The sequence below is a fragment of the Macrotis lagotis genome, chromosome 1 (genome assembly GCF_037893015.1).
Source record: "Macrotis lagotis isolate mMagLag1 chromosome 1, bilby.v1.9.chrom.fasta, whole genome shotgun sequence".
Classification (NCBI taxonomy): domain Eukaryota; kingdom Metazoa; phylum Chordata; class Mammalia; order Peramelemorphia; family Peramelidae; genus Macrotis; species Macrotis lagotis.
Window position 1 is genome coordinate 765674553 of NC_133658.1, and position 13459 is coordinate 765688011.

Consider the following 13459-nt stretch of genomic DNA (forward strand, 5'->3'; position numbering starts at 1 on the left):
ATTTAGTTAACTATGGGTGGAGGGAGATGACCTCTGGCACAACAAGGGGATCCTGAGGTTTTTCAGGGGGTTATTGTACCCATACCTCCAGAGAACCTGAAAACAAGGTGAGGCAAGGGGAAAATAGTTACTGCAGGGAAGTAGGGTTGGGTGATACTACCCTGCACATCCAATATAAGTTATGGAGTAATAGGAGCAAGGATGAAGATAAAAGACATTTTGAGCATGTACAACATAATGGTGAGCCTGAAGTCTGGGAATCCTAAGCAATGTGGGCCTTTTCATTACATTCAAGTACTGTTTGATCATAGTGGAATGTTTGAGGGGTCTGTGATGTGCCTGGGAGTGGGGCTCATTCCCCTGCATGGAACAAGTAAAGATGAGAACTACAAAATCAGATTCTGTCTAAATGGAACTTAACCTGGAATCTGAACAGCTGAGCTTGCCCATAGGTTTCTGTTTCCAAGGCAGACTACATTGTGGGGCATCCCATTGCAAAACCCCTGATTCCCCTCATCATCCTGCTCCAGGAAAATTCAGATTTTGCTCTTCTCTTCTGGACAGCTTTTTACCCTTTCCTGGCTGGGTTTGCACATTCTTTCCATCTTTTATTTCTTTGCCAGAAAAACCTGATACTTGTTTCAGTCTTTGGTGTCTGGCAGCTCATGATTTTTCACTGTCATAAGCTCCTCTAAGGCACTATCAGAAAACTGTTCAAGTACATAAATTCCTTTCGGGCACAGGCTAGCTTCCCTCAAAGCCCTGGGTCCCACTGTCCTCCTCTGGCCCTAGGCTGGACTGTGCATAAAACTCTTGCCAAGTAAGTGGCTATCATGTTCACATTTCTAGGTTTGCTTCAGTGCCCAGACAGCTTCTCTCCATAGCTTGGTTGGAGCAAATGATTCTCTTCTTTTGTTTTTTTAAGTGTTATTTTATTTTTCCCCCAGTCATATGCCAAGATTGTTTTCAACTTTCATCATGATCTCTGAGGGGTTTCTGCCTCTTAAGTTGTAGGAGCTGGAAAAATCAAGGCAGACTCATTTCAAACTTTAAGTGGCAATATTCCTTCTTCTGCTCTCCATCCTTTCTCTCTCTCCCCTTTTCTTTTTTCTTCTCTGCTTTGCTTCAGTCCACTTGGTTTCTGTTTCTGGTCACAAGATAGTCACCGACTGATTCATACCTTAAAGCAGAATCTCATTGCATGATGTGACTCATCTCTATCTTAGGAGGAACCTATATTCACATTTCTGTCTTGCCATCACAGACAAGCAATGTACAACTATTCCATAGTTATAAAAATGTTTTGGTATCAGAATTTCCTAGCTATCATCTTCAATGAGTTCCACATTTCTCTACACTTCTCTCTTTCCTCCTTTTCCCCCATGACAGCAAATAATGTGCTAAAGGTTATACATGTACAGTCATGTTTAACATATTTCCATATTAGTCATGTTGTGAAAGAAGAATCAAATCTGAAGGAAAAAAAACGTGATAAAGAAAAAACCCATAAAACAAGTTTTAAAAAGTGAAATTGAGGGGGCCAGCTGGGTGGCTCCATGGATAGAGCACCAGCCCAGGAGTCAGGAGTACCTGAGTTCAAATCCGGTCTCAGACACTTAATAATTACCTAGCTGTGTAGCCTTGGGCAAGTCACTTAACCCCATTGCCTTGCAAAAAAAACCCAAAAAGTGAAAATGAACTGAGGATAGGCAGGAAAAACTGTTGTTTTTCCTTTATACTTGAGTAGGACCAATGACATCAGGACAGTGATGTTTTGATTTGCAAGTGAATTGGATTTAAATGAAGCAGAGCTGGGCAAAGTCTCCAGCCTCATTCTCTCCTCCAGAGTCATAGGATTCCAGAGTCAAGACATAGGTCAGGATGCCTGGTTATGGTCCTGTATGTAGTAGGAAACTTTTTAGACTAAGATCTCTCCCAGGGGCCAAGAAAGGTAAGCACAACAAAGTGTTGGGGGTTTTTTTTCAGTTTTTGCAAGGCAAATGGGGTTAAGTGGCTTGCCCAAGGCCACACAGCTAGGTAATTATTAAGTGTCTGAAATCGGATTTGAACTCAGATCCTCCTGACTCCAGAACCGGTACTATATCCAGTGCATCACCTAGCTGCCCCAACAAAGTGATTTAAAAAAAAAAAAGTTGCATTAGGGAAAAAAGGAGAATCAAAGAAAGGATAGGGCTGCTTCTTAAGATGCATAAAATTTTGCTAACCGATGGTAGGGGAAAGATTCAACTATCCAATTCCTATTTTATTTCCCTTTCTCTATCAAAGAGAATGATTTTTGGATTCAAGAGAACAGAACAAAAATGGTTTATAGGAAATAGATACAAAAGATAATAAGTTAAGTTGAAGTCACCAGCTCCAGATGAACTACATCCAGGGCACTGAATGAACTAGCAGATGTGATTGATTGCTAAAGGACTGTCAATAATTTTTGAAAGGAAAAGAGGAAAAAGAAGTACCACAGCACTAATGAAAGACAAATGCTGTCCTGCTTTTCAAAAGAGAGAGGATAATGGATCTGCAAAATGTAAGCCAATGATTCTGAAGTTTTTGGCAAAATTCTATAACATAATTAGAGGTTATGGTTAGAAAACATTTAAAAAGGCAACAAGTGATCACAGAGAGCTTGCTTGGCTTTAGCAAGAACAGATATGGGTGGGACTGACTTATTTATTCCACCTGTATCTATGCTGGCAGGTTAGGGTAAGTCTCCAAGGTACAACTAAACTGCTACAACTCAGTCTCAGGGTCCTGGGTGTCCAGAAAGCACATATCACCACTTTAGTAGCTAAGTCCCTATTGGTGCACTTAAACAAATAGTCAAGATAATACCACTAATTTATAATCACAAAAAATTACATCATGCAAAGCAAGAATAATCATAACATAATCATCTATCTGAATAACCCTAAATCACATTCTCCAACCAGTGGGGGGGAAATGGGCACAAACTTATAGAAAAATTAGCAAGAAGGACCTTGAGTAGGGAAACTCATATATCAAGGGCAATTCAGATCTTTGATCTTCAGTGCCTTTGATTTTCTTAGAGAATAGTTTGAACCACATGTCATTTGCTGGGTGGGATTCCTTTCCTTCTGAACCTCTTTGATCTCCTACTAAGTAGAGCTACTTCTCTGGTGACTGCTAATCCAGAACTGCCAGAGCAGTGGTAAGGTTTTATGAATAACAGAGACCCTCAGCCTAGGATCTGCAAAGCTATTCAGTCTTCCTCCTTGACTGAATATTGAAGTATAGTAGCTGTTTCAGGAAAATAGTTCTCCTAAGGATGGAATCTGGTCATGTAATTAAAGTCTTCTCACTGATCTCTTAAGTGTTTCTCCTTCTCAAATTGTAGCTGTCAGGAAAAATCAAGGCAAACACATCTCAAGCTATAAGTGGCAATAGAGTTAGGCAGTATACATTTAAATTTAAATGTGCACATTTAGCCTTTCTATTTCTTCTTCTCCTCTCCAGCCTTTCCCTTCCCTCTCCTTTCCTTCTTTCTTCTCTGCTTTGTTGCAGTCCACTCGATTTCTGTCTCTAGTCACAAGATAGTCACTGACTGATTCAATTCATTCCTCAAAGAAGGATCTCATTGCATGACGTGACTATATCTATTTTAGGAGGAGGAACCTATATTTACATTTTTGTCCTTCCATCACAGACAAGCAATGTACAACTGTTCCATAGTTACAAAAATGTTCTGGTTATCAAAGTTTCCTAGCTAACATCTTCAAAGTTCTTACATTTGTCTTCCTGGAAAATAATATACTCAGACCATCTTCACCTTCAGTCAAGTCCTTTCTCTCTAAGAGGCTACTTTCTCACAGGTTCTCTCAAGTCTGTGTTTCTGTCAAATATGGATGCATTACTTTCTCATACCAATGTCCTTTTCTCAGCCCCTTTCAACAAATAAAAATGTCCAATTAATAAAGGTGAACCTTATAATAGAATTTACAGGAAAAAGGGAACTTAGAGGCTATTTTGCTTTATTTAGTTACTTGCCTTAAAAAATTATGAACCTAATAAGCATCAACAAATATGATCACTACCCATCCAACCATTCTGTTGAACAACTTGTAACTATGCCCAAAGGGCTATAAAACCATGCATATATAAAACTGCACATATAAAACTTTGACCCAGAAATACTGTACAGTACTGAATCTGAATACGCACCCAAAAGATCAAAGAAAAGGGAAAAGGAGCTATTTGTGAGAAATTTTTTTTTATGTTGGCAAAGAATTCAAAATTGAATTGAATGCCCATTAAATGGGAAATGGCTAAACAAGATGTGTAAATGATTGCATTGGAATATTGTCGTGCTATAAAAAATGGTGAGTAGGATGCTTCAGAAAAACCTGGGAAATGTTTTGTGATCTGATATAAAACAAAGTGAGTAAAACCAGAAGAACATTGTATGCAGTAAAAACATATTATTAACAATGTTCAACTGTGAAGGACAGCTATTTTGATTAAAACAATGATCCAAGATAATTCTAAAGGACCCATGATGAAAAATGCTATACACTTCCAGAGAGAGAGAGAGAGAGAGAGAGAGAGAGAGAGAGAGAGAGAGAAATCTAATGAACTCTGAGTGCAAACTGAAGCATACTTTTAAAAATTTTATTTTTCTTAGTTTTTTGTATGTGTATGTTTACTTTCTTTGAAATGTGGTTAATATGAAAATATGTTTTGTTCGATTTCACAGGTATTGCTTATCTTCTCAAGGATGGGGAAGAGGTAGGAGAGGGAGAGATTTGTAACTCAAAATTTAAAAAAAAATTCTAATGTAATTGGGAAATATTTAGCAAAATAAATAAAAATATATTTAAAAAAACTTGAAACCAAATATGATCACTTCCATATGCAAAGAAAATTACATATTAAAACATGAACCTTTATTATATACAATTTGTTTGTTTTAAGTGAAATAAAATCCCATAGAATACTGCTTGCCTGTAACTACTTCTGTTTAAATAAAACCTCTCCCTTCTACCAAATAAATATAGATGTAATTAATCCACACATTGATCACCTTCTCATTTTGGTACTTCTAGATTATTACCTCTCTGTTAAGAAGATGCCACTTCTTATTTTATATCTATAAATTATATATTTTATGTTTATCTTATTTGCTACCTCTTGATACAGTTAACTAAAGGACTAAAGTTGCTAATGGTTCCTTCTAGTTCCTTCTGGGAAGGCCAGTTTGAAGAAATCAAATAAAAAGAAAAGGAAATCATGATTTCTAAGCACCGCTTTCTCCCCATTTTTACAAATAAAGAAATTGAGACACAAATAGCTTAAGTGATTTATGAGATCAGGTCTCCCTGATGAGGTCAGCTCTCTAACCACCATATCATACTGCTTCTCATGTTCTTAAGTTATTCTCTAAGGCTACAAATTGCAAAACAGATGTTTTTCCACAGGCTATTTCCAATGCCTAACATGCCCTCTTACCTTTAAGAATCCTTGCTTTCTTCAAAGTTGTGTTCTATTAGGCCTTCTAACATGAGGCTTTTCTTGTTCCCTCTGGCTGCTAATGTTTCCACATCCCCTGAAATTATCTTATATATGTTAAGTATAAATATATATGTCTGTATATATTTAATGTGTAAATTTCACTTTTTCAATAGAATGTAAACTCTTCAAGGGAGGGATGGTTTCATTCTGCTCTTTGTATATTTAGCACCCATTGCATGTGAAAAATCCTTAACAAATTCTTGTCAGCTAGCTAATCTGCAATGGTAGAATTTCCCCACCAGGAGTTCCCTGCTCTGTTGAAATCAAAGGTGCAGATCGTCTCCTCCCAAACCTCCTTTTCTTCTAACCAAAAATCTTCCAATCCGCAACATCATAAGTTAGCAAGAAATGGTACAAAAGAAATCATCATGAACATGTATAACCAGAAAAGGAGTTGACTGACCATGTATTAAGAATAAAAAAAAAAGAGTCTTCCAGCCAAGATGGTGGAGAGAAGGCAGGCACTGTACTAAGGTCTCCTGGCTTTCCCTCAGAACTAATATGAAATGAGCCTCTTAACCAAATTCAAATCCATAAAATCCAGAGAAGAACAAAGGAGAACACCTCCCAATAAGGTGTGTCTCAGGGGAACATGGGTGAGCCAGGGACAGAAAGCAGAGAGCCAGTGCAGGGGCAGCAGGGTGAGCTCTGGAACAGCCAGGAAGCTTTTGTATTTGTAATCAGGCAGGAGAGGTTGGAGGGAGAGTTCCAGTGCAGCAGGCAGAAGAACTCCAGTGCCTAGACATCAATCCAGTCAACTCTGCTAGCCTGGAAGACCAGGGCCGCAGGCCCCATATTTTCAGCAGAGTCTCCATGTTTCCAGTTGAGTACCCCCCTCATCCCTGTGAGAGAAAGGGACTTTTCACAGAACAAACATAGTAACAACCTTCCCATCCACACCCAGACTCAGGTGTAGGCAGCAGATCTCTCTCAGTACTGAGTGAATAATAAGATTAACTATATAGCCTAAGGGCCCAGCCCACATTGTTCAAAGATAATTTGGACCCTGCTGCTCAACCCCCCCACCCCCACCCCCACCCAGGGCCTAGGGATTGGGCAACAAATCAAGGTTACAGACACTCCAGAGAAAGCCTCTAGCATCCCCTAGTGGCCTGCCCACTTGGAGTTACTAAACCCAGTCACAAAGCCTCTAGAATTTTCAAAACCAATGGTCTATGAACCATTCCCTCCCCCAACACAAGATCCTAGGAAAATGAAGAAAGGCCAGCAAAAAGGGAGGTCCATTGAAAACTACCTCTAAGTAGACCTTAAACCAGAGAGAGCTAGAACTTCTGAGGAGAATATGAATTGGTCTCCAGCCCAAAAAGACTTCTTAGAAGAGATCAGGAAGGAGTTTAAAAACCATTTGGAAAAGCTGGGAAAAGAAACCCAAGAGAAAATTAATACCTTACAAGAGAAAATTAACATCTTGCAACAAGAAAATAATTCTCTCACAACCACAATTGGGCAAATGGAAAGCTCCTTAAAAAAAGAAGAATTGACCAATTGGAAAATTAGTTGCAAAAGATAAATGGAGAAAATTTTCAAAAAAAAAGATGGAAACTAATGACTCCCCCTGAAGACAAAAAGGATCTGATAAACAAAACCAAAAAATCAAAAAAATAGAAGAAAACATAAAATACCTCATCAGCAGAACTATTGACCTAGAGAATAGATACAGAAGAGACAACTTAAGTAACAATGGGCTTCCTGAACACATTGAGGGTAAAAAAAAAAGATTTTCTGAAGGAAAATTACCCTGATATCATGGAACAAGAGGGCAATATAGTTGCTGAAAGAATACATCAATCCCCTCCTGAAAGGGACTATCAGATAAAAGAGAAAATCCTGCAAGCAGCCAGAAAGAAATAATTTAGATACCAAAGAGCCACAGTAAGGACTACACAGGACCTGGCTGCATCAAGATTAAGGGATTAAAGAGTCTGGAATACAGTATTACAAAAAGCAAGGGAACTTGGAATGCAGCCAAAAAATTCACTATCCTGCAAAACTGAGCCTTCTTTTCCAGGGGAAAAGATAGACATTTAATGCAATAGGAGAGTTCCAACTTTTCCTGATGAAAAGATCAGAGCAAAATAGAAAATTTGGACTTCAAACAGGGGACTCAAGAAACACATGATAAGGTAAAAAAAGGGAAAAGAAAAAAATTGCTATACAATAAGATGAAACTAGCTATGCCCCAACTTGGGAGAAAAATTCTCATAACTCTTGAGAATGGTAACTCTATTAGAGAGAATATTGTTAGCCAGAAATAATGGGCACTCATGACTTGTCTGTGACTTAGAATGATTTAAAAACAATATCTACTTAAAAGGGGGGCAGTAAAGAGATGGGAGGACTGAGGAGATTGGATCGGGTAAATTACATTGCATGAAGTGGTACAAAGGGGCTATTGCAATAGAGGGGAAGAAGGGAGGAGGGGAAAACCACCTGAATCTTTTTCTCATCAGATTTGGCTCAAAGAAGGATTAACACACACACACACACACACACACACACACACACAAACACACACACACACACATTCAGTTAAGTTAAGAAACTTATTAACCTTTCAAATATTAAAAAGGGAAAGGGGAGGGAAGAAAAGGGGAACTAACAGAAGGAAGGGAAGGAAGAAGGGGCAAAGGTAAAGGGAAAGATAGGGAAGAGGGTGAATATAAGGGGGCAAACACATTGAAGGAGGTGGTATTCAGAAGTAAAATATTGGGGAATATGTATAAAGTTAAAAAAGGGAAAATACAAACAAAGGGAAGATAACATGAGGGCAATAAAGAGTTAGTAATTATAACTTTGAAAGTGAATGCCATGAACTTTTCCATAAAATAGTAGAATGGATTAAAAACTAGAATCCTACAATATGCTTCTTACAAGAAACTCATTTGAAGCAGAGAGGTACGTAGAGAGTAAAGGTAAAAGGTTGGAGCAGAATATATTTGCTTCAGCCAAAGTGAAAAAGGCAGGGGTAGCAATCTTTATCTCAGACAAAGCAGCTGCTAAAATAGATTTCATTAGAAGAGATAAGGAAGAAAACTATATCCTTTTAAAGATTTTATTTATTTTGAGTTTTACAATTTTCCCCCTAATCTTACTTCCCTCCCCCCACCCCCACAGAAGGTAGTTTACATTGTTTCCATGGTATACATTGATCCAAATTAAATGTGATGAGAGAGAAATCATAAACTATATCCTTTTAAGAGGTACCATACACAATGAAGTAATTTCAATACTAAACATGTATGTAATAAGTGGTATAGCATCCAGATTCTTGGAAGAGAAGCTGAATGAGCTATAGGAAGACATAGACAGCAAAACTCTACTGGTGAGAGATCTCAACCTCCCTCTCTCAGATTTAGATAAATCTAACCATAAAATAAACAAGAATGAAGTTAAAGAGGTAAATAGAATGTTAGAAAACCTAGACAACATAGACCTTTGGAGAAGATTGAATGGGGATAGAAAGCAATATATACATATTTTTCTGTAGTACATGGCCCTTACACAAAAGTTGACCATGTACTAGGGCATAAAAACCTTATAATAAAATGCAGAAAAGCAGAGATAGTGAATACTTCCTTCTAAGATCATAACGCAATAAAAATCACACGCAATAAAGGGTCATGAAGAGACAGACCTAAAACTAATTGGAAATTAAATAACCTCATTTTAAAGAATGAGTGGCTCAAACAACAAATTATAGAGAGAATTAATGCTTTCATCCTTGATAATGACAATAATGAGACAACATACCAAAACTTATGGGATACAACCAAGGCAATTATTAGGGGATATATTAAAGATATAATATGAATTATATACTTACATGAATAAAATAGAGAAAGAGGAAATCAATGAACTAAGCATGCAACTAAAAAAACTAGAGAAAGAACAAATCAAAAACCCCTATTTAAATATCAAATTAGAAATTCTAAAATTTAAAGGAGAAATTAATAAAATTGAAAGCAAGAAACTATTGAACTATTTAATAAAACCAAGAGTTGATTTTATGAAAAAGCCAATAAAATTGATAAACTTTTGGTTAATTTGATTTTAAAAAAAGAAAGAAAAAACCAAATTGCTGGTATCATAAATAAAAGAGTTGACCTCACCACCAATGAGGAGGAAATTAAAGTAATAATTCAGAATTATTTTGCCCAATTATATGCCACTAAATTTGATAATCTAAGTGAAATGGATGAATATTTAAAAAATATGTTGCCCAGGTTAAATTAAGAGGAAATTAAATACCTAAATAACCCTATCTCAGAAAAAGAAATTCAACAAACCATCATTGAACTCCCTAAGAAAAAATCTCCAGGGCCAGATGGATTCACAAGTGAATTCTATCAAGCATTTATTGATTGGTTCCAATTCTATATAAACTCTTTGGAAAAATGGGTGAAGATGGAGCCCTTTCTAACTCTTTCTATGACACTATTGTGTCATAGAAAGAGTTAGGAAGAGCTCAGAATCAAAACAGAGAAAGAAAATTATAGACTAATTTCCCTAATGAATATGAATGCAAAAAATCTTAAAATCTTAGCAAAGCAATTACAGCAAGTTATAACTAGGATAATACATTATGACCAAGCAAGATTTATCCCAGGAATGTAGGGTTGGTTCAATATTAGGAAAACTGTTAGTATAATTGACTATATCAAAACAAACCTAACAGAAATCATATGATAATCATATAATGATTCTCTCAACAGATGCTGAAAAAGCCTTTGACAAAATACAACAACCATTCCTTCTAAAAACACTAGAGAACATAGGAATAAATGATTAGCAGTACCTATCTGAAACCATCAAAAAGCATTATATGCAATGGGGATAAGTTTGAGGCATTTCCAATAAGATCAGGGGTGAAACAAGGATGCCCATCATCACCATTGCTACTCAATATTGTGTTAGAAATGTTAGCTTCAGTAATTAGAGAAGAAAAAGAAATTGAATGAATTAGAATTGGGAAGGAAGAAACAAAACTTTCACTCTTTGCAGATGACATGATAGTATACCTAGAGAATCCTAAAAAAATCATCTAAAAAACTACTAGAGGGGTGGCTAGGTGGCACAGTGGATAGAGCACCAGCCCTGGAGTCAGTAGTACCTGAGTTCAAATCTGGCCTCAGACACTTAATAATTACCTGGCTATGTGGCCTTGGGCAAGCCACTTAACCCCATTGCCTTGAAATAACTAAAAAAACAAAAACAAAACAAAATAAAAAAAACTACTAGAAATAATTAACAACTTTAGCAAAGTTGCAGTATATAAAATAAGCCCCCATAAATCCTCAGCATTTCTATATATTAATAGCAAAGTGCAGCAGCAAGAGCTAGAAAAAGAAATTCCATTTAAAGTAACTTCAAACAATATAAAATATTTGGGAGTCTACCTGTCAAGGCAGACTCAGAAACTCTATGAAAACAATTATAAAACACTCTTCAACTATTAAACAAATAAAACCAGATTTAAATAAATGGGCAAATATCAATTGCTCATGGATAGGCCAAGTTAATATTTAAAAAATTAATCTACTTATTTAGTGTCTTACCAATCAAACTTGCAAAAAAATTACTTTAATGAGCTAGAAGAAATTGTAACTAAATTCATATGGAGAAATAAAAAGTCAAGAATATCCAGGAATTTAATGAAAAGAAAGTGCAGAAGAAGGTGGCTTAACCTTACCAGATCTAAAATTATATTATAAAGCATCATTCATCAAAACTGTCTGGTACTGAATAAGAAATAGAATGGTGGGTCAATGGAATAGATTATGTGCAAAAGGGATAACAGGAAACAATTATAGTAATCCGCTGTTTGATAAACCCAAAGAGTCCAGCTTATGGGATAAGAACTATGTCTTTGATAAAAAACTGAAGGAAAAATTGGAAATTAGTATGGCAGAAACTTGGATTAGATCAACATCTCATACCCTATACCAAGATAAGATCAAAATGGGTACAGGATTTAGACATAAAAGACAGTATTATAAACAAACTAGGAGATCAAGGAATAGTTTACTTGTCAGATCTATGGAAAGGAAAGCAGTTTATGACCAAGGAAGAGAAAATTACATGAAATTTAGATAAAATTAGATAAAATTTAAAAAAATTAGATAAAATTAGATATAAGCAAATTAGATAATTTTGATTACATTAAATTAAAAAGCTTTTTTTAAAATTTATTTTATTTTTTTATTCTCATTTTGTACAAATGTTTTTTTTACATTAATAAAATATTCTTGTTTACAAGTAAACAAAATACCCCTCCTCCCCCATGAATATAGATAGACTTGCTTGGGCGAAAAAAGTAAAGGGGAGAGAAAAAAATTAAAATAAAAAAATAATAGTAATAATTGTAGGTATAGTCAGATGGCGCAATGAACGAAGCACCAGCCCTGGAGCATGAGCACCCGAGTCCATATCCAGCCTCCTAAACCCAACAATCACCCAGCTGGGTGACATGCAAGCCACCCGATCCCCACTGCCCTGCAAAAAAAAAAAAAAAAAAAAAAGAAAGAAAAAAGACCCCAAATAAAATAAAATAGTAATAATAGTAGGGGTGGCTGGGTGGCAGACAGAGCATTGGCCCTTGAGCCAGGAGCACCTGGGTCCAAATCCAGCCCCAGACACCCAAAGATCACCCTGCTATGTGGCCCCAGGCAGGCCATCCAGCCCCACTTGCCCTGCACCCTCCCCCAAATAATAAGAACAAAAAATGTGCTTGAGTCTTTGTTCCAACACCAACAACTCTGTCATGGGTGGATCTCATTCTTATGATAAGTCCATCACAAAAGTTATTTCCATATTTTTCCACCATTGCCATTGCTGATCGCAACTCCCTCCCTTCTTATTTCTCCACTACCATGTACTCTATTTTCTCTCTCCTTTCACTCTGACTCTGCTGTAGGGTAGCTGAGTGGCACAGCAGACAGATCCCTGGTCCTGGGGCCAAGAAGCCCTGAGCCCCCATACCACCCCTTAGGCCCAGAATCCACCTGACCCTGTGTTCCTGGGCAGGCCTTCAAATCCCAGCCCCTTGCAAGAAGTAAGAAAGAAAATGTGTTATATCTGGCCACTCTCCCCCCATGGTCCATCCTCTCCTCCTTTATTCACATCCCCACCCCTTCCCCCTGCTCCCCACTCCTTCTTACTCCAGATGTCTATACCCCATTGAGTATATATGCTGTTTCCTCTCCTAGCCATCTCTGATGAGAGCAAAGGTTCCCTCATTCCCCCTTGCCTCCCTACTTCCATATCATTGCAATAGCTCATTGTAATAAAAAAAAATTTTATGTGAAATATCTTGGACTATTCCCCCTCTCCTTTTTCTTTCTCCCATTCCATTTCCCTTTTTTTCTATTGACTCCATTTTTATACCATATTTTATCTTCAAATTCAGCTTTCTCCTGTGCTTCAACTACAAAAGCTCTCTCTACCTCCTCTATTAACTGAGAAGGTTCATATGAGTATTATCAGTGTCATTTTTCTATGAAGGAATACATGCAGTTCATCCTCATTAAGTCCCTTATATTTCCCCCCCCTCTCCTCCAATCTCCATGCTTCACCTGAGTCTTGTATCTGAAGATCAAACCTTCTGTTCAGCTATGGCCATTCCAAATGGAACATTTGAAATTCCCCTGGTTCATTGAAAGTCCATCTTTTTCCCTGGAAGAGGACATTCAGCCTTGCTGGGTAGTTCATTCTTGGCTGCATTCTAAGCTCTTTTGCCTTCCATTATATTGTATTCCAACCCCTATGAGCTTCCAATGTAGCTGCTGCTAAGTCCTGTGTGATCCTGACTGCGGCTCCACGATATTTGAACTGTGTCCTTCTGGCTGCTTGTAATATTTTCTCTTTGACTTGGGAGTTCTGGAACTTGGCTATAATA